The sequence below is a fragment of the Saimiri boliviensis genome, chromosome 3 (assembly GCF_048565385.1).
Source record: "Saimiri boliviensis isolate mSaiBol1 chromosome 3, mSaiBol1.pri, whole genome shotgun sequence".
Classification (NCBI taxonomy): domain Eukaryota; kingdom Metazoa; phylum Chordata; class Mammalia; order Primates; family Cebidae; genus Saimiri; species Saimiri boliviensis.
This window is the reverse complement of record NC_133451.1, coordinates 174,003,815-174,031,090: the sequence shown is the minus strand read 5'-3', so window position 1 is coordinate 174,031,090 and position 27,276 is coordinate 174,003,815. Positions and strand designations below refer to the sequence as shown.

Here is a 27,276-nt window from a genome sequence, read left to right as displayed (position 1 = left end):
TGTTTAGACTTGCAAAGCACGGAAAGTTCCTTTAATTAAATGAATTATAATATGTCTCAGACTGACACCATTTATCTCAGGTTTTAGCCCTGAGTAACTGTCTATAGTTGACTCATAGCCTCTGAAGCCTCTGAAAATAAAGGTTTTTAAAGGAAATGTTGACAGATCTGTTTAAACAGCAGTCCCTGACCTTTTTAGCACCAGGGACTGGTTTTATGGAAGACAGTTATTCCACAGACTGGGGCAGGGGGGTGGGGGGGTGTGGGTTGGTTTGGGTGGGGGATGGTTTTGGAATGAAACTGTTCCACCTCAGGTCATTAGGTGTGAGATTCTCCTAAGGAGCATGCAACCCAGATCCCTTGCAGGCAGTTCACAATAGGGTTCATGCTCCAGTGAGAATCTAATGGCACCACTGATCTGACAGGAGGCCGCACTCAGGCAGTAATGCTTGCTTGCCAGCCTGCTACTCACCTCCTGCTGTGCAGCCTGATTCCTAACAGGCCATGGACCGATATCTGCCCATGACCCAGGATTGGGGACCCTTGCATTGAAACATTCAGTACTGGTGAGAGGCTGTGTGTAAACTAATGACTCTCTGGATACCCAAGTGCAACTTTAGTGAAGTTATTAATGCCACTTAGGTTCAGGGTATACATAGCAGGACTAATTCAGGAACTAGTAGGCCAAGAGGTTTTATGTGATAGGTAAGCTAACACGTTTGAAAGGAATAGAGCTTAAATAAAGATTAGTGTCTGAATTGATTACCCTGACAGTGAAGTTCCACCTTCCAAAGCCATTTTATCTCAGTGATGAACAGTTGTAACCTGAAAAATTCTGCCCTTGAACATGAGATTATATTTCAAATGGAAGCTCCATTTATACTATTAGGGATGGAGCTATCACTCAGTGAAACTGTGGTGTCTTAAGTGGTCACTGTTCTCTTTCCCAGGCTACACACCTTAAGATTGGGTTTTGTTTTCTTTGCTGTTTTCAATCTCCCATCCCCCTTCTCCCGCCACACATAAAAATGATAAAACTCTCACATCACCAGGTGCGAGAAATCTAGGGTTTATAGACTTCATTAAATTAATTCGAACTTTTGCATGCATCTGCATTTTTTTTCTAGGTTGATAAGCAGAAGCTTTCATGTTTTCTAAAGTGTCCTCTAAACTAAATAAGGCTTCCAACCACTGTCTTTTGTGCCCTTTGAAGGCAGGGTTCATGTTTCCTATTCATTGAGTATTTCCTTCATCTATCCTGGTGCTGATTTTATGGAAGGCACATATTAAATGTTTTTCATACAAACTAAAGTACATCCATTTATGTCTCCCACATAGGTCTGAACATACTGGAAATGTTTGGCGAATTCCTAAGAATAGCTGTATTTATCACTTCTGTGGAAACATTTCCCATCCAGTGGTCTGTGTGAGGTCAGGCATCAGCCCTGTTACCACCTCCTTGCCCCTGCCCCTCTCTTCATCCTCCCCTCCCTAAGACCCCATGAAGAACACTGATAACACCTGAAGTGGAAGTTCCTGCTCTCACAATCTAGTTGGGGTTAGGGAAGAGCTATTCCTTAATCTGGTAGCAATATAAAGAAGTAATATGAGAACTGTCGCAAGGATATGTTTCGTCAATAGTCAAACCAGTAGATGGAGAAGGCTTAAAATAGCCTTTTGGGGGTGCACAATTATTATTAAAGAAAGAATGGAAACTGTTGAACAGCAGTCTGTTTTGTGATTTAGGCCGGTTGCATGGGATGGGAGATAACATGTGGGGATACAATTTGGGTTTCTGTATAAACTATGTTAGATCAGACAATAGTAAATTGGAGAAACAGGAAGAGAGAAAATAATGCATCATGAATGAAAAGCAAAATTCTGAGCTTGAGCCATCTGTAAACAGAATATGTGGAAATTCTAATGAGTTATTAAAAAAGTTGGTCAGCAAGATTTGAGTAGCTATTGAATGCAGGAAAATAATCATGATTATTCAGCTTCATACTAGATAATTGTCTTTGTTCATATTTTGAATTTCGATTCTCATTCCTGAAGAATGAATGTACAATCTGAAAAGTAGCGAAATTAAGGATTTCGGTAATAACAACAATAATAGTTTACATATTTTGAATCCTTACTTTGGGCCAAATAAATATTCTACATGTATTTTGTTGTTTATTTGTAACAACCACCCTCTATTGCAAGTTTGATGGAATCCCCGCTTTATAGATGAGACTGGTGTGGTATAGAGAGGTGAAGTCTTTGTCCAAGGTCACTCACTTAACTGTAGAGCCAGGATTCACTCTGAGGTGTTCTAACTTCAGAGCTGTGTTCTCTGATCTTGCACTATAGTTTTTAACAATACAGGCAAGTACACATGGACTGCACTGAAAGGTGGGTATGTAGATGCTAGCAGGATAATTTCAGATAAACACTAAAGACAATTACAGATGGTCCCTGACTTACAATGATTCCGCTTATGATTTTTGACTTTTTGATGAGTTTATCAGTGTATTACCCTGTCATATGTATGAGAGCATCTGGACTTAAGTTGTCTTACGATTCTTCAAGTTTACAGTGGGTTTGTTGCAAGGTGTAACCCTGGTAAGTTGAGGAGCATCTGTACATGGTAATATGAAAGAGAATGGGAGGTCAGGCACGGTGGCTCATGCTTGCAATACCAGCACTTTGGGAGGTCTAGGCAGGCAGATCACTTGAGGACAGAAGGTTGAGACCAGCCTGGCCAAGATGGTGAAACCCCATCTCTACTAAAAATACAAAAATTAGTCAGGTGCGGATGTCTGTAATCCCAGCTACTCAGGAGGCTGAGGCAAGAGAATTGCTTAAAGCCAGGAGCAAAGGTTGTAGTAAGTGGAGCTTGCACCACTGCACTCCAGCCTGGGCAACAGAATGAGACTCCATCTCAAATTTTTTTTTTTTTTTTTTTTTTTTAAAGAGAATGGAGTGGAAGGGTGGGTCTGGAGTTTGTTGAGTTTGGAGGGAGTACAGTTCTAAATTGCTTGAAGATGTAGTCAGGACTCGGATGATGGGGATGTGTGGCTCCTGTGGTATGTTATTTGGGTGATTATTTGTTTCAGTTTACATTTGCTGCCCGTTAGCCATTATTATCCTTTCACTCTCAGAAGTGTCCTGAGTTGGATGGTAAGTTATATGGGTGTCTTGCTTAAACTGTATGTTCCTAGATAAACAAAATGAGTAAGAACCCATTTTGGCCACAGTTTGTGTGTGGGCCAGATGCACAAGTAAACAGTTGTGGGTAAAACAAAACTGTGGTAGTTAAGTCCACTGGGTCCTGTGGGATTACAGAGAAAGCAGCGTCTAATGTATGGGGCTCGATGCTGTCCGAGAGCTTGTGTTGTAAAAAGACATGTTGGAGGGATGATGACAGAGGAGACTGTGTACAGCAGTGTAAGTGACTCTGACCAATCCTGGGGACTACATGGCTGGAAAATTGGGTGGAGAGGAATGTAATAGAGGACCTTGCATAAATAGAATCTGAGCCATGAAAGACTTTGAATGTCAGAGCTGGGCTATAAGGAATAATCTGGAAACAGTGCAAGCTAGCTTTCAGTGGCGAGACAATTATGTCTGAAGGATATAATGAAGTGTAAACTATGGAGAAGTCCCTAGAAACTGAATACAGAGGGAGAGATGATGGAAGTATAATAGAATTGCCCAGCCGGAGGAGGAATCATTCTTGATGGTAAAGGAAAGGAAGGATGTTGATATCCTTAGGAGGAATACAGCTGTCCAAAGCACTGGCTCTCAAACTTCTGTAGGCTTTAGAACCACCTAGAGGGTATGAGAAAACAGATAACTCAGCCACATGCCCAAAATTTTTGATTGAGTAGACTTAGGGTAGGGCAGGTAATTTGCATTTCTAACTAGTTCCCTGGAGATGCTGTTGCTGCTGGTCCAGTGATCCTGCTTTGAGGGGTACCAGTCTAGACGTTATATAGATTTTGGGGCTGCGAAATGAAAGATGTGATTTGGGCATAGAGTATTTTATAGACCACAGGTCAGTCGAGTGAAGGTGTCTAACCAAATAGATGGAGCTCAGAATGGAATCAGAAGTGGGTGCATTTCATTGGCCAGAGGGTGGTATCTGAAGCTCAGGGAGCTGATTGGTATGTTAAAGGAGTCTGTGTGGATGGAGGAGAAAAATGTGTGTAGGAAGCAAGAAACATGGAAAATGCCTTCTTTTAGGCTATAGGAGGTTAGTGGGGAGAGAGGAAGAAGGCAGGGATGGAAGTAAAATGACTTAGACACTATTGTCTGACCGTGAGCAAAAATAATTCTTTTAAGGGCAGGGCCATCAACAAATGCAAGTGTTACAATATTTGAGGACTAATTAGAATGAAAGCTGAAGCAAGTGGCTGTGAAAGCATTACCTGCCTGCCAAGCTAACCAGTAGTACTTTGGTCTAGAAAGAGACTGTAACAGCATCGTCATTGGCATCAGTAAATATTATGGCCCAGGAAAACTGGCCTAGATGATAAAGAAGTTCAGGTTCAGGTCATGAATGGTCATCTTCACTACAGGAAAATACCAGTAGAGAAGAAGTTTTATTAAAGAACTGTAACTATCAAAGAGGAACTTAACCCATTTTTGGTTATATCTGGGCTACCATAACTATGTGCCTTTCAGCCTCTCCCACAACACACTCCCTCTCTCTCTCTTTCTCTCTCTCTCTCTGTGTGTGTGTGTGTGTGTGTGAGAGAGAGAGAGAGAGAGAGAGAGAACATCTATATATACATATTTTAGTTGTGATAGTATATAATACTATATAAGCTAGATATTGCAACGCATTTTAGTCATTTTTTTACTCAAGTCTGAAACCCACTGATTTGAAAAACTGTGACTAGAAAAGTAATTTATACTTAAAGTTGGAAAAGAAATTTTATTCTGAGAACATTAGGCAATTTTCAGTTTTTTAGTACACTAATTTGACTGAAGTATATTAAAAAACAGAATAGCAAAACTGTATGCTCAGAATTTCAGTACTCTTAGTTTTTAAAAATAGTTCCCTTATAACCCCAGCATAAAACTATCCATATACTTGAGTAAGTCATGCAAGTGTCATTTTGCCAGCGTGTATCAAAGATACCTGGGTAACAATGTTCAGAAATGGAAAATGTAAAAGTAGCATCATTTTAGGAAGATTCCAATTCTGTTTAAATTTATGGTTTATGGTCATTTATAGAAACATTTTAAAAATGACTTTGGAACAGTCTAGTTCAGTTAAGTCAATTTTTTTTTGCTTGATTGTTTGATGCTTTTATGAAAAACATGTATTTGTGAAGGAAATTATTTGCCTAGAAAAATTTATCATGTAATATATTTCACCATACTGGAGGGTTTTTGTTTTTGTTTTTGTTTTTTTTTTTTGTTTTTTTTTTTTTTTTTGAGACAGGGTTTCACTCTTGTTGCCCAGGCTGGAGTGCAATGGCTCTATCTTGGCTCACTGCAACCTCTGCCTCCTGGGTTCAAGCTATTCTCCTGCCTCAGCCTCCTGAGTAGCTGTGATCACAAGCTCCCACTACCATGCCTGGCTAATTTTTGCACTTTTAGTAGAAATGGGGTTTCACCATATTGGCCAGGCTTGTCTCCAGCTTCTGACCTCAGGTGATCCATCTGCCTCAGCCTCCCAAAGTGCTAGGATTACAGGTGTGAGCCACTGCACCAGGTCAGTTCTTTGTTAATAAAATACTGTATACCTGGAAATCAAAGATATACTTTGCATAGCCATTTCAAAACTTGTCTTAGGCGTTTTCTAAAATGTTTGTCTTACTGGATATAGGTTTTAATTATGCTTACTTGAGAAGACTTAAATCTTCACCCTTGCCTGGGTAGTTTTCTTCTGGCAGTTCAGTATTTTGCCATGCAATTTTTATTATAGAATTTGATCATTGCGTTTCTTAAAATTTGTCTAATTCAACAGATTTAATCTTTGAATCTCTAATACAGCAAGGTATGCTATGTAAATCTTAGTGTTACCTTTACAATCTGTTTTTGCAGAGTTTTACGTTTTCTTTTGAAGGAAAGTGTTTAAACACTCCTCTTCAAAAATCTGCTAGTTCTTGCCTGGATGATTTAAAATGAATTAAAAAATCCATTAGATTTTTGGCAAATAAGCTCTCAATTATGGTACAAAATAAATGACTACAAAGTGCTTTTTAGAGTAATGGAATACAAATGACTGAAATCCTATTACTTTACACATGCAGATTTTTCTACTATGGTAGGTGTTCTTAAACTAAAAGATCACTGTCAAGATTGGAAATTTTGATTACTTAAAATACATAATTATATTTGAACATTTAAGCAAAAGATTGCTAGAGTGGGGATATAGAGGCCTGCAGTTTCATTAACTGTTGCTCCCTGTGTGATGATCTCAGAGGAAATTCGAAGAGTAAACTGTCAAATCTGTCAGAGGAGGCTGGAGGAGAATGTTTCAATTTTAGTGATCAATGAAAATAAATTTGCTTACATCCAGGGAGATCATGGTAGTAGAAAAAAATGAATAATTTTCTAAAAGTCTCTATTCTAAAAATTTACTAAAAGAGGATGATTTTTAAATACCTTGGCATTTTAAAGAAATACATTTTCTGATCTATTCCTCTTCTTGTAGCTAACATTTAGACTCTAAATCATGGCACATGTAACACTTCTATTTTAAAATAAATGTAAGGTACGTGAAAGCACAGTTGTTAACTTTGAAAATTTTGAAGAGTGGAATCAACCTAGAAACATAATAGAGCCGAAAATACCACCTTTTCCCAGGTCCTGCTGTTTGCTTAGCCTGAGAAAGGAAATGTTGGTATCATCCAGGTGTCGGTCAGAATACATATATACTGCATGATCATTCTCAGATTATTTTTCCCAGGGCCCTATTTGAAAAATCCGAGGAACGTTTTAATGAATGTGGCTTCATCTTTCTTTTCATTAATTATGACTACAGGAAGAGTACAGCTACTCTTGTTTGATCAGCTTTACACTATGACTGAATGGAAGGCAAGTCACAGCCAGTCTAAAAAATAGTTTCACAGTGTAAAATCATGTTTCGAAAGAAGCAGTTTTCATCCCTGACCGCCACACTGTTAACTGGTAACACTAAGATAAAAGTAAATATTAAAATCTTTCTTATATTTTGGCAAAAATTGCTTCCTAAAGATAAGTAAATGGCTTGAAACATTCTTATTTGCATCTACCTCTTCAGTTTAAGTGACAGGTACTTATGTGTAAAAGCAACATGTCTTGTATAATGATTTAGAAGGGCTGATAAATGCAGAAAGAACTAAAAGGAAGTTGTATGTGTCAGTTAAGGAGTAGATTTTTTTTTTTAATATAGAAAATTAGAAAACTTAAGGTAACAGCAAAACTAATATACATTTGTTCTGTATTTTGTTTTCTAGTGAATTGAGATACTTTTCCTACTATTCCTTTAATTTTTTTAATAAAAATAACTACAGTCTACTTTTTTCTCCCTTGGGACAGAGGATTCCTTTGTCTGATTATGAGATGCAGAATTTGAGTGATTCATTGGTCAGTTTCTTTGAGTTCCAGTGGGTACCAAATGTCAGAATGATTCTTTTAAGATTAAAAATGTCACTTGTATATTTTATTGACTGTAGGTAGCTAGAAAAAGTAAATCTGCCATTTGGGCATGCAGCGTGTTGCCTCTGAATGATGAGGCTAGCAGGTTACTCATAATACACACTCCACACCCTCCCCCCCGCAACCACACACAGTTTTTTCTCTATGTACCTGATTATTTTAAATTAAAGATAACCAAACCTTTGAAACTTTTGAATGATGAAGCTAGCATGTTAGTCATGATACACACACACACACACACACACACACACACACACACACACACAGTTTTTTCTCTATGTACCTGATTATTTTAAATTAAAGATAACTAAAGCTTTTGAATGATGAGACTGGCAGGTTACCCATAACACACACACACACACACACAGCTTTTTCTCTTTACCTGATTCTTTTAAATTAAAGGTAACCAAATCTTTGAATAATGAGGCTAACAGGTTACTCATAATACACACACACACACACACACACACACACACACTTTTTCTCTGTGTACCTGATACTTCTTAAAGATAACCAGACCTTTAACTCTTGAGCCAGTGATAATGAGAAAATTTCATTTTTAAAATCAGCGATAATGGACCTTTTATAAAAAAGTGTTCTTTGTGTCCTCTCTGTGCACCCCCTCCCACTGATTTCATATGCTGTACTTAAAACAACAACAACAAAAACAGCTGCATTAAGAGGCTGTTAATATCCTCTGAAATACCACAGGTCTTAAGAGGGATGAATGATGAAAGTTAAAGACCAGTGATTGAGTAGGAATGGGAGAAAGATTAGGATTTGGTTTTCTGGCACAAGGTTCCTTTCTGTCATAGGACTGCAAATTTTCCTGGGTTGACGTGGGCTTAATTTAAAACTGCCTTATATATGCAGTGATGAAAATCAAATCAAATTTAAATTACTAAATGAAACATCTTCTTCTTGATAATGTCAAAAAAACTGATTTAGAACAGTGTTTTTGGTACTTTGAGATATTAATATTCTGGAAGGTGAACACTAATGTTTCAATCTGCCTCACTCCATCCCCATTACTTCATGTCAACTGACTATGAGCATTGGGCCACTTGCCACAGCTTTACATGATAACCATATTTAAGTGGTTAAAAAAAAGATCAGAAAATATGCAGTGCCTTCTTAAGTCAGGTTCCTGATTTATTTCTGGTGCTTTCCATTTAGATACAAATTGATTTGCTTAATTTCCTAAATCCATGAACCAGTACTGATGTTCCTGTTTATTTAGGATTTTACATATGTACATTTAAAAATACATTGGTGGGCCGGGCGCCGTGGCTCAAGCCTGTAATCCCAGCACTTTGGGAGGCCGAGGCGGGTGGATCATGAGGTCAAGAGATCGAGACCATCCGGGTCAACATGGTGAAACCCCATCTCTACTAAAAATACAAGAAATTAGCTGGGCATGGTGGTGCGTGCCTGTAATCCCAGCTACTCAGGGGGCTGAGGCAGGAGAATTGCCTGAACCCAGGAGGCGGAGGTTGCGGTGAGCCGAGATCGCGCCATTGCACTCCAGCCTGGGTAACAAGAGCGAAACTCCGTCTCAAAAAAAAAAAAAAAAAAAAAAAAAAATTGGTAACAGATGACTGACACCCAAAAAAGTAAAAAAGCAAAACAAAAATCACCATGCTTTAACAGGTTTGTCATGAAGCCAAATGCATGAGAAATTTGGTTTGTGTCAGTTTGCTTGTTATCAGTCGGAAGTCACCTTTGCCTTGCCCAGAGAAGACTCAGGTTCGTTGAATTTTCTTCATGGCGTTGTGAAAGTGTGTAGCAGCATGAACAGCACATATTAAGTATGTGTACAGAGTAAATGGTGCACTGGGTGCCACTTGGAATCTTGAAAGGACAATGTCTCTTAGATGCTTAACTTACTATTGGGAGTGAAGAAGATCAGTGATTCTCAAAAAAAAAAAAAAAAAAAGTGGAAAAATTCCTTTTGGGGAAAAGAAGCTAGTATAATTTAGGGTTTTGATTACTATAATACTTGATTGAGAGAAATCCCTTATTCTTAAAATAATACATGTACTGCATTTCTGATTATATAATACTGCTTAAATACTTCCTATCCTGGGTGGTATAATGAATTAAAATGTAGTAGATAGTTAGCACAAGCAAAAAAGACCTATAGTTTAGGAATACTAAATTCTGAAGTTTGTATTGTAGCTAGTTACTAGGAAGTAGTGGGGGTTAAATCGGTGCTGCTGGGAAGTGTTTTTTTTTTTTTTTTTTTTTCTTAATTTCCTTGTATACATCGTATAGCCTACAGTTTCTGTGAATCATGTGCTAGTCAAGAAAGAGAGAAATAAGCATTATTTACGTTCAAGAGATTTAGCAATCTCATAGTTTTGGGATAAGCTGCTGTCCTAGTGATGCTTTCTTGTCACCGTCTCATTGAGATTTGGAAAAACTCAAACACATCCTTAATAATTCAAAAGATTCCTAGGGAAATTACATTCAACTTGATTATGGTATTCCTTACAAGAGCTTGGGCATAGGGCAAGGAGAATGAGCTTTAAGTTGTAGGGATAAGATAGGTGTGTGCTACATAAAAGGAGGAGGGGCCAGGTATATAGTACAAGGTCATGGCTTAAGCCAATCATTTGTCTTGGGTTTGGGGGAATAGGAAGGATGAAGGGGGTCTAAACCACATACATGCTTTTTCTTTTTAAAAACTGAGTCGATAAGCATGAATATTAATCCCTATGAATACTAAATTTTCTAGAGAAATTATATTGATGTGTAATTTTCCTTACCGTGTAACATATAGCACCCCAAGGACAATGTGACAGCTGGTGGATTAAAAATAAAGCTGAACATCATTACATAGTAAAAGTACACATGGACTCTGACATGGGGTAAAATGCTGGTGCAATCACTGTTAATAGCTTTAGTGACCTTGGCCGAGTGATTTACTTTCTGGGAGCTTCCTTTTTCCTCATCTGTAAAGTAGACATAAAATCAGCTCCATAGCAATGTTCTTGTGATTCCTTTAGGTAACTGTATCGGAGCTTCTATTATGGGGTTTAACTTGTACTTTTGCACATACTGTTTTTCCTTCCTTCTGTTCCCTTTTCTTGGATGAGCACCATAATTTGTACATAGTTTCAAGAGTGCTTAAAGAGTGAAAATACTTAAGTTCTGTAAACTTGCTATGAATTCATTATTTTGAATTATAAGTGAAGGAGGGGTTGAATACTGTCTTTTCTCCTGGACTTTTAGACTTTTGTCTTAAAAGTTATATTCTTCAGTGAACCAGTGTTCTCAAATGGGGAAAGAGGAAAATATTATTATTTACTTACTTTTTTTTTTTTTTTTTTTTTTTTTTTTTTTTTTAAAGACAGAGTCTCACTCTGTCACCTAGGCTGGAGTGCAATGTCACAATCTTGGCTCACTGCAACCTCTGCCTCCCAGGTACAAGCAATTCTCTTGCCTCAGCCTCCCAAGTAGCTGGGACTACAGGCACCTGCCGCCACGCCAGGCTAATTTTTTTGTGTGTATTTTAGTAGAGACGGGGTTTCACTGGTGTGAAACAGGGTTTCTCTTGCCCAGGCTGGTTGTGAACTCCTAAGCTCAGGCAATCCTCCCATCTTGGCCTCCCAAAGTGCTGGGATTACAGGCGTGTGCCACTGCGCCAGGCCTTATTTATTTACTTTTTAAATACATTCACATTAAGAAAAAAAGAATGTATGTTCGTTGTAGGTAGTATTAAAAAGTGAAAGCAAGTAAGAAACAAAATTATCTGTGACAAATCCTACCCAAAGATAGTTATCATTAGGTATTTGGTGTATTTCTTGACTAAATATATATGCTATACATAGACATGGTCCACAGTATACATAAACTCTGTGGATTGCTTTTTTAATTTCCCTGTAGGAATATTTTTATTGTTTTTAGGATATATATAGATTTGTAAATTTTTTTATAATCTAGTCATTTTGATACTAAGATGGTTTAAGGAAAGAGGACATTAGAGGGAGAAAACCTTTGTGCTGGGAATTAGATATCTGAAATTGTCATATACACCACATTTGCAAAATTTTTTTACCTGCCAATGGAAAAAAGCCAAAGCATGATTTTGAATTATATAAGATGGTTTATTAAGATTGCTTAAACATTGAGTGCTTTCTGGCAAAAACAGCAATTAAATGAAGAAAAACAGAAGCCATCTGAGGGAGAGTAAAACTGGAAGAGCAACTGTTTTGTGAAAGTTACTTATTTCACTATGTCTTCCTGATTCTTTTCCCCAACATAGTTCATAACTTAAAATTGTGGACTGTAAAGCACTCTAAAGCTTTTAAAGCTCTGCCTAGTGAGTTAGTATTAAGAAATTAAAGTCACTGCCATGGGGTTATATATGATGTTTAATAAAAACATTGGTTTCTTAATTTTGTTTATTACTCTTACTCCTGTAGTCTCTGTGTCGTGAAGCATCATTTCTCTTTTTTTTCTCCTGATGCAACTTAGCCAATCCAGGATTTTCTCGTTTTTGTTCATATTGTGAATGTTTAAAAGGTAAAACAATACACTTTCTTTTCTTTTCTTTTTTTTTTTAATTAATACATTAGGTTCTAGGGTATATGTGCAGATCATGGAGGATTGTTGCATAGGTACATACATGGCAATGTGGTTTGTTACCTCCATTCCCCCCATCTCCTATATCTGGCATTTCTCCCCATGTTATCCCTCCCCAACCTCCTCCCCTCTCCACTGTCCCTTCCCTCTCCCTCCCCTGAGCACCCTCAACAGACTCCAGTGTGTGATGCTCCCCTCCCTGTGTCCATGTGTTCTCATTGCTCAATACCCATCTATGAGTGAGAACATGCTGTGCTTGTTTTTCTGTTCTTGTGTCAGTTTGCTGAGAATGATAGTTTCCGGATTCACCCATGTCCGTACAAAGGACACAAAACCATCGTTTTTTATGGCTGCATAGTATTCCATGGTGTATATGTGCCACATTTTCCTTGTCCAGTCTATCATGATGGGCAGGTCAACAGGTCTTTGCTATTGTAAACAGTGCCACAATGAACATACCTGTGCATGTGTCTTTATAATAGATCGACTTATCATCATTTGGGTATATACCCAGTAATGGGATTGCTAAGTCAAGTGGAATTTCTATTTCTAGGTCCTTGAGGAAGCACCACACTGTCTTCACAATGGTTGAACTAATTTATGCTCCCACCAACAGTGTAAAAGTGTTCCTATTTCTCCACATCCTCTCCAGCATCTATTGCCTCCAGATTTTTTAATGATTGCCATTCTCACTGTCATGAGGTGGTATCTCAATGTGATTTTGATTTGCATTTCTCTAATAACCAGTGATAATGAGCAGTTTTTCATATGCTTGTTGACCTCATATATGTCTTGTTTTGAAAAGTGGCTCTTCATATCCCTTGCCCACTTTTGGATGGGTTTGTTTGTTTTATTCTTATAAATCTGTTTTTCTGGGTATTAGTCCTTTGTCAGATGTGTAGATTTCAGAAATTTTTTTCCCATTCTGTTGATTGCCGGTTCACTCTAATGATTGTTTCTTTTGCTGTACAGAAGCTCTGGAGTTTAATTAGGTTCCATTTGTCTATTTTGGCTTTTGTTGCCAATGCTTTTGGTGTTTTAGTCATCAAGTCCTTGTTTGTGCCTATGTTCTGAATGGTTTTGCCTAGGTTTTCTTCTAGGGTTTTTATAGTGTTAGGTCTTATGTGTGAGGTATCAAGAAGGGGTCCAGTTTCTGCTTTCTGTGCATGGCTAGCCAGTTATCCCAACATCATTTATTAAACAGGGAATCCTTTTCCCATTGCTTGTTTTTGTCAGGTTTTTCAACGATCAGATGGCTGTAGATGTGTGGTGTTGCCTCTGAGGCCTCTGTTCTGTTCCATTGGTCTGTATCTCTGTTTTGGTACCACTACCATGCTGTTTTGATTACTGTAACCTTGTAGTATAGTTTGAAGTCAGGTAGCATGATTCCTCCAGTGTTGTTCTTTTTGCTTAGGATTGTCTTGGCTATGTGGCCTCTCTTTTCATATGAAGTTTAAGGTGTTTTTTTCCAGTATTGTGAAGAAGGTCATTGGTAGCTTGATGAGGATAGTGTTGAATCTGTAAATTATTTTGGGGAGTATGGCCATTTTCATGATACTGATTCTTCCTAACCATGAGTATGGAATGTTTCTCCATCTGTTCGTGTCCTCTCTTATTTCCTTGAGGAGTGGTTTGTAGTTCTCTTGAAGAGGTCCTTTACATCCTTTGTTAGTTGTATTCCTAGGTATTTTATTCTCTTGTAGCAATTGTGAATGGGAGTTTGCTCATGCTTTGGCTCTCTGTTAGTCTGTTACTGCTGTATAGGAATGCTTGTGATTTCTGCACATTGATTTTGTATCCTGAGACTCTGCTGAAGTTGCTTATCAGTTTAGGGAGCTTTTGGGCTGAGATGATGGGGTCTTTTAAATATACAATCATGTCATCTGCAAATAGAGACAATTTGATGTCCTCGTTTCCTATTTGAATACCCTTTATTTCTTTTTCTTGCCTAATTGCTCTGGCTAAAACTTCTAATACTATATTGAATAGGAGTGGTGAGAGAGGGTATCCTTGTCTAGCACCAGATTTCAAAGGGAATGCTTCTAGTTTTTGCTCATTCAATATGATACTGGCTGTAGGTTTGTCATAAATAGCTTTTATTATTTTGAAATACGTTCCTTCAATACCTAGTTTATTGAGAATTTTTAGCATACAGGGCTGTTGAATTTTATCAAAGGCCTTCTCTGCTTCTATTGAGATGATCATGCAGTTTTTGTCTTTGGTTCTGTTTATGTGATGATTATGTTTATAGGCTTGCATATGTTGAACCAGCCTTGCATCTCTGGGATGAAGCCGACTTGATCGTGGTAGATAAGCTTTTTGATATGATATTGCAATCGGTTTGCCAGTATTTTATTGAAGAGTTTTGCATCCATGTTCATTATAGATATTGGCCTGAAATTTTCTTTTTCTGTTGAGTCTCTGCCAGGTTTCGGTATCAGGATAATGTTAGTTTATAAAATGATTTGGGAAGGATTCCCTCTTTTTGTATTACTTGGAATAGTTTCAGAAGCAATGGTACCAGCTCCTCTTTATATGTCTAGTAGAATTCAGTTGTGAACCCATCTGGACCTGGGCTTTTTTTCGTTGGTAGGCTATTAATTGCTGCCTCAACTTCAGCCCTTGTTATTGGTCTGTTCAAGATTTCAACTTCTTCCTGGTTTAGGCTTGGGAGGGTTTAAGTGTCCAGGAATTTGTCTATTTCTTCCACGTTTACTGGTTTATATGCATAAAGTTGTTTGTAGTAATCTCTGATGGTGGTTTGTATTTCTGTGGAATTGATGGTGATACCCGCTTTATTGTTTTTTATTGCATCTATTTGATCCTTCTGCCTTTTCTTTTTTATTAATCTGGCTAGCAGTCCGTCTATTTTGTCAATCTTTTCAAAAAACCAGCTCCTGAATTTATTGATTTTTTTTTAAGGTTCTTTGTATCTCTATCTCATTCAGTTCTTCTCTGATCTTAGTTATTTCTTGTCTTCTGCTAGCTTTTGAGGTTTTTTTTTTTTGATCTTGCTCCTCTAGCTCTTTCAATTTTAATGATAGGGTGTCAATCTTAGATCTTCCCTTGCTTTTTATGTGGGCATTTATTGCTATAAATTTCCCTCTGGACACTACTTTAAATGTGTCCCAGAGATTGTAGTATGTTGTGTCTTTGTTTTCATTGGTTTCAAAGAACATCTTTATTTCTGCCTTCATTTCTTTGTTTATCCAGTTAACATTCAGGAACCAGTTGTTCAGTTTCCATGAAATTGTGCAGTTCTGAGTTAGTTTCTTAATCCTGAGTTCTAATTTGACTGCCCTGTGGTCTGAGATGCTGTTTGTTATGATTTCCGTTCTTTCACATTTGCTGAGGAGTGATTTACTTCCAATTATGTGGTCGATTTTAGAGTAGGTGCAGTGTGGTGCTGAGAAGAATCTATATTCTGTGGATTTGGAGTGGAGATTTCTGTAGGTGTTCATTAGGTTTTCTTGGTCCAGATCTGAGTTCAAGTCCTGGATATCCTTGTTAATTTTCTGTTTGGTTGATCTGTCTAATATTGACACTGGAGTGTTAAAGTCTCCCACTATTATTGTATGGGAGTCTTAAGTCTCTTTGTAGATCGTTAATAACTTACTTTATATATCTGGGTGCTCCTGTATTGGGTGTGTATATATTTAGGATCATTAGCTCTTCTTGTTGCGTTTATCCTTTTACCATTATGTAATGTCCTTCTTTGTCTCTTTTGATCTTTGTTTAAAGATCCGTTTTATCAGAGACTAAGATTGCAATTCCTGCTTTTTTTTTTTTTTTTTTTTTGCTCTCCATTTGCTTGATAAATCTTCCTCCGTTATCTTTAGCCTTTATGTGTCCTTGCATGTGAGATGCATTTCCTGAATACAGCACACAGATGGGTCTTGACTTTTTATCCGATTTGCCAGTCTATGTCTTTGATTGGGGCATTTAGCCCATTTACATTTAGAGTTAATATTGTTTTGTGTGAATTTGATCTTGCCATTTTGATGCTAGCTGAATGTTTTGCCCATTAGTTGATGCATTTTCTTCATTGTATTGATGTCATTTCCATTTGGTACATTTTTGGAGTGGTTGGTACTGATTGTTCCTGTCCTTGTATAGTGCTTCTTTCAGGAGCTCTTGTAAGGCAGGCCTGGTGGTGATGAAATCTGTCAGCAGTTGCTTTACTGTAAAGGATTTTGGTTCTCCTTTGCTTATGAAGCTTAGTTTGGCTGGATATGAAATTCTATGTTGAAAGTTCTTTTCTTTAAGGACGTTGAATATTGGCCCCCACTCTTCTGGCTTGTAGAGTTTCTGCCGAGATATCCGCTATGAGTCTGATGGGCTTCCCTTTGTGGGTAACCCGACCTCTCTCTCTGGCCACCCTTAGCATTTTTTCCTTCATTTTAACCCTGGTGAATCCGACGATTATGTGCCTAGGGGTTGCTCTTCTTGAGGAATATCTTTGTGGTGTTCTCTTTATTTTCTGAACTTAAATGGTGGCCTGCCTTGCTAGGTTGAGGAAGTTCTCCTGAATCATATCCTGAAGAGTGTTTTCCAGCTTGGATTTATTCTCTCCGTCACATTCAGGTACACCTATCAAATGTAAATTAGGTCTTTTCACATAATTCCATATTTCTTGGATGCTTTGTTCATTTTTTTTCATTCTTTTTTCTCTAATCTTGCCTTCTTGTTTTATTTCATTGAGTTGATCTTCAGTCTCTGATATCCTTTCTTCTGCTTGGTCGATTCAGCTATTGAAACTTGTGTTTGCTTTGCGATGTTCTCATACTGTGTTTTTCAGCTCCATCAAGTCGTTTACATTCTTCTCTAGGCTGTTTATTCTAGTTAGCATTTCATCTAACTGTTTTTCAAGGGTCTTGGTTTATTTGCATCGGTTTAGCGCGTGTTCTTTTAGCTCTGAGAAGTTTGTTATTACCCACCTTCTGAAGCTTGTTTCTGTCAGTTCATAAGATTCATTCTCCATGCAGCTTTGTTCCCTAGCTGGTGAGGAGTTGTGGTCCCTTGGAGGAGGAGAGGCGTTCTGGTTTTTGGTGTTTTCATCCTTTTTGCTCTGGTTTCTTACAATCTTCATGGCTTTATCTACCTGTAGTCTTTGTAGTTGGTGACTTTCGGGTGGGGTCTCTGAGTGGACGTTCTTTTTGTTGATGTTGAAGCTATTTCTTTCTGTTTCTTAGTTTTCTTTCTAAGAGTCAGGCCCTCTGCTGTAGGAGTGCTGGAGGTCCACTCCAGACCCTGCTTGCCTGGGGATCACCTGTGGGGGCTGCAGAACAGTAAGGGTTGCTGCCAATTCCTTATTCTGTTATCTTTGTCCCAGAAGGGTACCCGCCAGATGTCGGCCAGAGCTCTCCTTTATGAGGCGTCTCTTTGGGTATATGGGGGTTGGGGAGCTGCTTGAGGAGACAATCTGTCCCTTTAGGAGTTCAAGTGGTGTACTGGGAGCTCCGTTGTTCCATGCAGAGCTGCTGGGCAGGTACACTTATGTCTGCTGCAGCAGAACTCATAACTGCCTCTTTTCCTAGGTGCACTGTCCTAGGAAGGTCAGGCTTTATTTAAACATTCCTGACATGTTCTTGCCTTTTTTCATAGATGCCCTACCCAGCATGGAGATAGTCTAGTCACAGTCTGCTAGCAGAGGCGTTGCTGAGCTGCCGTGAGCTCAGCCCAGCTGCTGTGTGAACTTCCTTGAGGTGTTGTTTATAGAGGTACAGTTAGAACTGCCTCAGTATTGGCGAACTGACTTGGTAGTGGCAGACGCCCCCTCCACGCTGCCCCACCAGCTGGACCATCCCAATTTCAGCTGTGCTTGCTGTGAAACTCTCAGTTCAGACCATTTCAGATTGCTTGTTTTATGGGGGTTGTACCCGCTGAGCCAAATATCCTGGCTCCCTGTCTCAGCCCCCTCCCCTTCAGTTGAATCAGCAGCTCTGTCTCCCAGGTGCTCCAGGTGCCGGTTGAAATGCCCCCCCCCCCCCAGTTTGTATGAGTTTCTGTGCCCCAACCCACAGCACTGGCTGAAACAGCCGTGCTGGAAACTCATGGCACTTTTTGGCCTGGGAATCTCCTGGTTCGTGGGCAGTGAAAATTCATTTAGAAATGGGGTGATTACTTACCCTCTGTGTTGTTCTTGCTGGGACTTGCACTCCAGAGCTGTTCCTATTTGGCCATCTTGGCTCCTGTAGCTAACACCATTTCTTTTAGTCATTGCATAATTGGACTATACTTATTTCACTATGTTGTGATAGGGCTCTTCTTTTCTATGTCTTTGCATCTTTTTTTTTTTTTTTTTTTTTTTTGAGTTAGAGTCTCGCTCTGTGTGCCAGGCTAGAGTACAATGGTGTGATCTTGGCTCACTGCAACCTCCACCTCTCAAGTTCAAGAGATTCTTCTGCCTCAGGCTCCTGAGATCTGGGACTACAGGCGTGTACCACTATGCCCAGCTGATTTTTGTATTTTTACTAGAGACAAGGATTCACCATGTTGGCCAGGATGTCTCCTTCTCTTGACCTCATGATCCACCTGTCTCTTGACCTCATGATCCACCTATAAGTGCTGGGATTATAGGTGTGAGCCACTGTGCCTGGCCTATATCTTAAATACATACAGACATTATGCATTTATTTATACTTATGTACTAATACAACAGGTCAGCACAGTACTCCCACCCATGTGGGGAGCCAAATTCTAGTCTGATAATTGAGCATCAAATATTAATGAGTAAGTTTATTGAACACCTAGGTATGTTTACAATCTTAACTTAATCTTCTGATATTTTTCAGTTGAGGAAATTTGTGGCTTTGAGCAGTTTAAGTACCTTGCCCAAGGTCAGTTGACCTCATAGGTAACAACTAGAGTTCAAACCTAGGCTGACGACAGAGCCTACATCTTCAGGTGGGATTCAGTACCACCAAGTAGCACTTTCTGAACTGTGTTCTATGAACCAAGGTGTATTAGCAGGTATTACTTTAAAAGGGTTTTGGGGCCAGTAAGGTTGAGAAGCGTTGCATATTGTATCACCCCCTCAGAGATTTCACAGTGTACATTGGTATGTTAAAAGCTCTGAAAAGTCCTATAGAAAAGAAACTTGAGCATTTTAGCACATCTTTCACAAACTGACCTGGTCTCTTATCCAGTTTTTAAAGAGCATCTAGTTTTCTTTAAAGAATGTTAGTGTTCTGAGAGAAGAGAAAGCACCGTGGACAGATGGACCTGTCTTCAGAGGAGGAATCTGGCTGCCGAATTCTGCCTGAGGCCTTCCTTACCTGTTCATGTGCAGCATGCCAGCATCCAGCTGTGTAAATCTTACCATCCCTCAAGACCCGTTCGGGATCTACCTGTTCTTTGAAGCCTTTCCTAACCACTTGAGTCCACACCTATGTAACTGACCTCAGCCAAGTTCCTCATTATGTAGCTGATTATGACTGGTGCTAATGCTCTTTAGCATGTGGCTGTTTCCCCAGTTGGTTCGTAAACTTCTCAACAGCGGATCCACCCTATTGATACTACTCACCTGTCCCCTGCTGAGTAGCCCCTGGCCTTACTGCGCTTCAGGGAGAAGTTGAAGTGTTCTAGTGGTTTTCGTTGAGTTTACAATACCCATTGTCTCCCTGGTGGTAAACCCTGGTGAGACCTGCAGTTCATTCTCAATCCTCACACTTGAGGTGCTCATGTAATCATCTTACAGTGATATCAGCACCTATACTCCCCATATTGTTTTCCACCTGAAAACAGCTCACTGATCTTGCTTTGTTATTTATCAAAAATGATTTCCGTTTACAGTGTGCTTCACAATTACAGAAAAACTGTACTGATAGTTAAAATAGGTTTCCTAGAACAACCCCTGCTTGGCAGTCGCCTCTATCTTGCTACATTGCCATGCAGCCTGATGAATCTGCTAAGTACATATATTTAGGAATTTCTTTTATGCAGGGAACCCAAACATAAATGGTTCCTTGACTCCAATTGTGAGTCAAATGATTTTAAGTATAACCCATGTTAGATTTCTATTCATATAAAAATAGATGTCCAGTGTATGAATTATGTTTCAGTTATTAGAAACTCATTTCCTATAGAAATAACAAAATAGGTCCCCCAAATTAAATATACTTCCAAAAACATTTTGCAAGCATATAACACCAGAGTTATATGGTGTATATTAGGTGGATAAATTTTTCTGCGTAGGCAAGATTGAATGAAGTACTTTTAAAATATTAGTCTAATAAAGTGTGCACTGAAAGCACCACCTTTTCTTTTGAAAACTCCCTGCAGTAATCATGGATATTCTTCCCTTGCTCCAAGGGACATCTGTGTTTAAAATTAACATTATCTGTCTTGAACATTTTTACTCCCTATTCAGTATTCACGAATGCCTCTGGAAGTCTTTGAATGGTACCTGATGGGAAACATTATTTCTACCACCATCCCAACCTTCCTTATGGAAACGCATGAAGGCTGAACCATAGATTCAACTCTCAGTTGGTTCTGTTGACTCTGTGTGAACCTTAAGGGATAGTAACTAGATATTTGGAGTTAATGTTAATTAAAATACAGACTTGGCTACTACAACAGAAATCCAAAATGTTAGTTTTCTCTTACATAAATATCAAAACTGATAATGGCAATACTTCATAGTCTTTTATGGTGCTGTTAGGTATACATGCCCCTTTTCTCTTGTTACTCTGTCATTCTCAAAGAGTTGCTCTCATCTACATGGTCTGAGATTTTACTACCATGTCCACAGTGCAGCAGTAGGAAGGAAGGAAACAAGGAATTTGCCTCTTCACCTGTACATATCACTTTCAGTATCTTTATTCTAGGTGGCCATTTACATAGCCAACCATTGGAGGTTAGGAAGTGGGTACTAATGAGGTAGAAGGGGAGAAATGATATTGGGAGGAATCGTAGTCTTTTCTACAGGGTAATAGCATGTGATTTTTTAAATGATACCATTGTATAAGCAAGGCTCAAAAGTCACTTGTAGCTAACTTTCATTAGTTCCACTTTCCCCTTGCCTAGAACAGTTAGCATGGTCTTGGTATCTAGTGTAAATCTGATCTTATCCAAACATAAATTTGTTACTTTTTATATTACTTGGTTAACTGTTGATTTCAAGTCTCTTTTCAGACTTGTCTCTGAAGTGCATGTGAATAGGGCCAGGCTTTAAGCTTTTTTAATGCATTCATTATCACCAAGCAGTGCTTTTTAACATTGGTGTTCAATAAGTTTATTGAACATTGGGTTATGATGATTTATTGAAAATTCTACATTTATTGGTTTGCTTTGTTGCTAATAGAGCAATGTCTCTTGTCTTTTTTCTGCCAACTGGAGTAATCCCTACTCCCCATATCTGAGCTTTATCCATTATCAGAAATGCAGGGCCTGGAATTGGCAAAGATTTGTTACCAGAAAGTCACTATCAGATCCTATTGCTGTTGGCAGTCTGGAGACCATGGAGAAGATTATGGATCATTGAAGGTTATAAGCTAAAGTCTGTGGACTTGCATAGCAGCATTGGGAGGTAGGTCTTACAGTGAGCAGGTGATGTTGGAGCACTGAAAAGACAAAATGGAAATATTAAGGAAGCACACAGATAGGGATTCCAAGAAGAACTAGCACCAATAGGGCTAGGGCATTAAAAAAAAGACGTTGGGATTATCAAAATTTGGAAGCTCACAAAAGTACCTGGCAAGTTTGGGTTCAGATCTCTGGGGGTGGGATGGGGGAGTACTTGGTTGGCTTCCTGTTGTATCTCTAGAAAATAATGGGGCTGGTTTGGGGAGTGGGAGCAGGGTTGAATAAATGCTGGAGATTGGGACCACTCCAGCTACCATGGTAAGTTGCCTTTAAGCAGCGAGCAAAAGGGTAAATCTCTTCTGCCAGCCTTTCTGCTTCAGTCTAGCGCCCCCTGTTTGGTAAAGCCTAATGGGAACGTAGTTGGCAAGAAATGTTTGCAAAGGTCTAGAGCCAGATTCACAAAGCAAAATATAGAAAGGTGGGTTTGGAACTGAAAGATAATAATCACTGGCACAGTAATGGATATAAAGTCTTCTTTTGGAAAGTTCAGCTGGAAGATACGGTGCCCGAAACAGTACTGTGACCAAAATTAGAGAGGTGGATCTGGGCCAGAATGCGTGAACAAGATTGAGTGGAAGAGTGGTGTACTCAGTCTTGAGGACGTCTTGCACATATACCAAAGTCACTTTTATGTGAGAAACTATGTCTGCTGTCCTTTCATCGCATTAGGTAAGGATGCAGCCCAAAGTTTCGTTTCTTTCCTTAGAAATCTGTTATGAATATATTATTGATAAGTTTCCATGAGCCTTCTTGAAGTTGTTTGTTTTTAGCGTCTGTGACTCATCAAAAAACTACTTAATGGGTTTTTTTTAGGTGTCTTTTGTTACACTGGGCTTTGAGGATACAAAGATGACTAAGATATAATCTCTTTTCTTAGGTAAGTCACACGCTGGTTCGTGAGGTGAATGTGAAGACACTAACATTGTATGTTAAATATTGAAATAAAATGAATCATACCTGGGAAGTGGAAAAGGGCAAGTCTGTTGAGGAGAATTAACTTTGTGCTTGTCTTTCGAAGTAGGATTTTGCCAGGCTGAGGGAGAAGTGTGTCAAGGAGTATGTGGTGGGTGAGGGCAGCAAGTAGAAACCAAAAATTTAAAGGGCATGGAGAAATAATTATTAAGATGACATGTGCTGTATATTTACAGTTGCTGTATAAAGAAGCATTATTCCTTTGCCCTGAAACCTTTCTTATTTTGGCTTCAAGGGGTCCTTTTTGTTTCAGAATTTGGAATTTAATATATACCCTCCCCCTGTCCATTAGGATTTTCTGTACTTCAGCCATATTGCTGAAATATTCAAATTTATAAGCAACAAGTTCCTTTTAAAAAAAAAAACAACAACTTTATCTTCAAACTGAAAGCCATCTCAGCCATCTCATCCCTGTTTTTATATAAGTTGCCCTTTGCAGAACAGTTTCTATTTCTAGTTTCTGTATGTGGGTCCTTCCTACTTCTAAAGGGTTGTCTAGAGAGGTATCAGAATCACCAAACAATTAAAGATGCCCCAGGTGCTATGCCACCAGAAGGGGACATAAACTATCTCCTTTATATGTACACTCGAGTTCTTTAATTATCATCATTGCCTTGAAAGGCTGTAGAAGTAAATTGTTGAGAAACCATCAGAATGCACCTGCCTGAGCCTTTCTCACTCAGTCTTCCTGTTTGTGTTCAGTGGTTAATATAGTCCTCTGTATAAATTTGAATTCAGTAGAACCTTGTAACACATATGCATTTCTTTTTTCCTTTCTTTTTTTTTTTTTTTTTTGAGACGGAGTTTCCCTCGTTACCTAGGCTGGAGTGCAATGGCACGATCTCGGCTCACCACAACCTCTGCCTCCTGGTTTCAAGCGATTCTTCTGCCTCAGCCCCCCGGGTAGCTGGGACTACAGGCACGCACCCCTATGCCCAGCTAATTTTTGTATTTTTAGTAGAGATGGGGTTTCACCATGTTGACCAGGATGGTTTCGATCCCTTGACCTCATGATCCACCTGCCTCTGCCTCCCAAAGTGCTGGGATTATAGGCGTGAGCCACCGCGCCTGGCCGTGCATTTCATTTTAAGCTACATCTCCTCCTCAGTTCTCTGTCCCTATCCGTAGGTTGGAAGGTTCTATCCTGTTCCATGGATATAGTTGACGGGACAGGGATATTCATGCTAGGTCAACTCTATTCTTTGTCCTGGGATTTTTGAATCAATGGAGATGGTACAGAGTTGGTTGGTAGGCATGGTACCAGGATCAGCTCCTTAAGCACCAGTCACATGCCAGGCAAGGTTATGGGGGAGGAAAACCTAAAAAGGCTTGCCAAGGAAGCCAGTCTATAGAGAAAGGAATGAAGTAGATTTTCACTTTGTTTCCACAAGCAGAGATACAAGAAAGATGATGTGGAGAGGGACAAACAGATAAAAAGACTCAGCCTCTGCCTCTGCCTGAGGCCTTCTAATTCCCATGAGGCCTGCCTGTTCTTCCTGCTGATTAGGTTGTGATATAGCCCTGAATTCTTATAACAAATACTAGTTTATTTAAGCTAGCTTAAGTAGGTTTCTGTAATTTGTACGTAAATAAATCATTCTAGAGTAACATACACTCCATACAGAAATAATCTGCTTTAACCTAAAGGAATTTACTGTTCTGGAGAATGTACATGGAAGCCAGAAAGGGAGATTTTGTTAGCCGGATCCTCAAATCACATACATGAAGTTGCTGCCTAGCACCCTTGTCTCTTCTGTCTTTTCTCTCCTCTCACCCCCGATTTTGTTTGTTTGTTTGTTTGTTTTTAAGGCATTGCATTCATGGAAGACAAGCATGGTTTTGTGTAACAGTAAAATTATTTTTCTGTAATTTTTTAAAGTGATGCCTCGGTTTTTGTTGATCTTTTTTGACAATAAAAGAATCATCAACTGTGATACACAGTATGAAATTTGAAGAAATGTCTGTGTAAATAAGTGATAAAACAGAAGTCAACAAACGAGAAAAAGGCATTTACCAGTCTCCCAAATTGCCAGCCTTCAGTTAATACAGTTAATGAGTAGTGTGTTTGCTTTGATTGCATTCCCAAAACTAGTTTTTGGGGATGGTTAACGTTTTCATTTTTCATTTCCTTTTTAAAGAATATGAAATTAATGAGTTCAAAATAAATATTTTATTAGGGAGCCATCCAAGGGGCTTATAAAATAGGTGATTGTATGAAAAACTATTGTTTTTTTAAAAAAACGAGGCTAAATATATTCAGTTGTTGACAAGGCTAATTATTTATTGTTTTATTTACTATGTACTTAATGTAAATTTCGTCATATGCTACGTAGTTATAGATAGTGAAAGCAATTAGACTTTAGTTTTCAACTTTCCTATTTGTAAATGGATTTAAAGTCCTTTTGATAGTCTAGGAATCAATTAAATATTTCTTTAATGGCTCAACTAATTACTTTGTAACTATTACTTATTTTACAGTGTTTGCTTAGGGTACAGAGAGTTAAAAGCATTAAGAGATAATAGGCTAAAGAGACTAATGATGTAAACTAATTGGGGTTCTTATTGTCAGATTTAATACAGCATGTTAACATACCGAATTTATACAGAGGCATGCTTGGTACATGCCTTAGGTTGTTTAAAGGGGCAATTTAAATTTAAATTAGGCAATTTACTTATCATCTTAGAAATTTTGTCTTATTGCCCTAGGGCTAGTATACACCATATTGCATTTTTTAAAAATGTGCGGAAAGCTGTTGGGAACATTTTTTTGTCCACATGTTCACATTCACAGTAATATTCTGTGGCTTTGAATGTAAATTTAGGAATTTATCATGTTCATAAATAAGGGAGAGATGAAGTTTACTACTAATAAAAAGAAACTGATAATCAATGTTGAATCTAAGCAGTTGTTTCAGAGGCAGTTTCATGTGAGTCTTTGATTACGATTTTGCCTTACAGGAGATAAATTTAATCTGGTTTTCAGCCATAGTAGCATTCAGACTGAATCCTGAAAATGTCCTCTCTACTTTTTTGCTGCTGTTGAAGAGATCAGTGAAGGGTTTTGTAAACCTGAAAATTCTGGCTTAGATTTTCTTAGCTAAATTTCTACCTAGAATCGGTGAGCAAATGACAGATGTTAATTTTCAACGCTAGTTTAATAATAGCTAGTTCATAAGACTTGATTTCACACACACACAAAGTCTTTATAAAGAGATTTGTTTCTTTTAATTTCAAGACCCAGAATATTAATTTGGTACTGAGTGTTTTTTGTTTGATGAAGTGTCCTTAAACAAGTCTGTCATATCATTTAAACTTTTATTTCTACGTCCTCAGCTTCATCTGTAATTATTTGTGACTATTTCTCATGTTGCTACATTTGGTTATTTCTGAAAAAGTACCAAAATGACCTATAAAAGCATGAAGAACAATCTTCCAAAGCCCAAAGGGGCATCTGAGTGACTGGCTGTGGGTCTAGGCTACTTTAAAGTGCTATTCACATTTGAAAGAGTTCTCAGGGTCTAATGCCCTTGCATTCAGAAGACCTGTAAATGCTTGACTTGTTTCTCCATCTTCTCTAAAGAAAACCTGACTGTGTGATTTCTCTAGGATCTTAGGGTCATCTTGCAAAGGAACAAAGGTGACATTTAAAAGCACTGTACTTCCTAGTGCCAATAGTATCTGAGTATAACCCCCAAACATATTTTCTTCTGTAAGAACACTAGATCCTGAAGGTAGTCTCTCAAAGTAGAAGTAGAGTTGTCCTTACCTGGCTAGTCTCTTTGGACAGTCTATAATTACTGTTAAGAACTTAGGTTCTGTTCCATGCTCACAGTGAATCAGGTAAGATGATGACTTTGACGAGACAGGCAGAGGAACTTAACACTTGGTTGACTCAGATGCACAGTCTCTTAGTGAAGACACTAGATCTGGCATGTGGAATTTAATAGTGAGGAAAGAGAGGGTGCACACAGACATCACTATGTGGTTTTTATTAACAGTTTAAACCCTAAGACTAACACATGCCTCTTATTAATGTTATACAGTCAAAAGAATAGCTGCCTTCAAGTTAACAGGGACATGACAAATAACTTCAGCTGCTTACTTTACTTGCTTTCAATTAGATGAGATACTAGCAAATTCCCTCATTAATAGGAGAAAAATTTCAAACAGTTGTACAATACAAAATTACATAACAGTTTTCTAGTTCGTATTTTAATAGTGAAGGGAGTTTTAAGTTGTACTGGTTTTTTTTTTTTTGGAGACAGAGTCTCACTCTGTTACCCAGGCTGGAGTGCAGTGGCTCAATCTCAGCCTACTGCAACCTCCACCTCCTGGGTTCAAGCCATTCTCTTGCCCAGCCTCTCAACTAGCTGGGATTACAGGCACCCACCACCATGCCTGGCTAATTTTTTATTTTTAGTAGAGATGGGGTTTTGCCATGTTGGCCAAACTTTTGGTCTTGCACTCCTGACCTCAGGTGATCTACCTGTCT

The 27,276-nt window shown here is 38.6% G+C and overlaps 1 protein-coding gene across 3 annotated transcripts in view; it reads left to right on the top strand.

The window, feature by feature from the left end:
- Window positions 1-27,276, top strand: part of GALNT7 (polypeptide N-acetylgalactosaminyltransferase 7) — a 152,408-nt gene that overhangs the window by 4,836 nt on the left and 120,296 nt on the right. Inside the window, exon 1 of one of the 3 annotated variants that reach the window (XM_074396976.1) lies at window positions 283-22,481. The exons of the other annotated variants lie outside the window; for them this stretch is intronic. The gene's annotated coding sequence lies outside the window, so the exon portion shown is untranslated. Of the gene's footprint in view, window positions 1-282; window positions 22,482-27,276 lie in introns of those variants that run through there. 3 annotated transcript variants of the gene reach the window in all.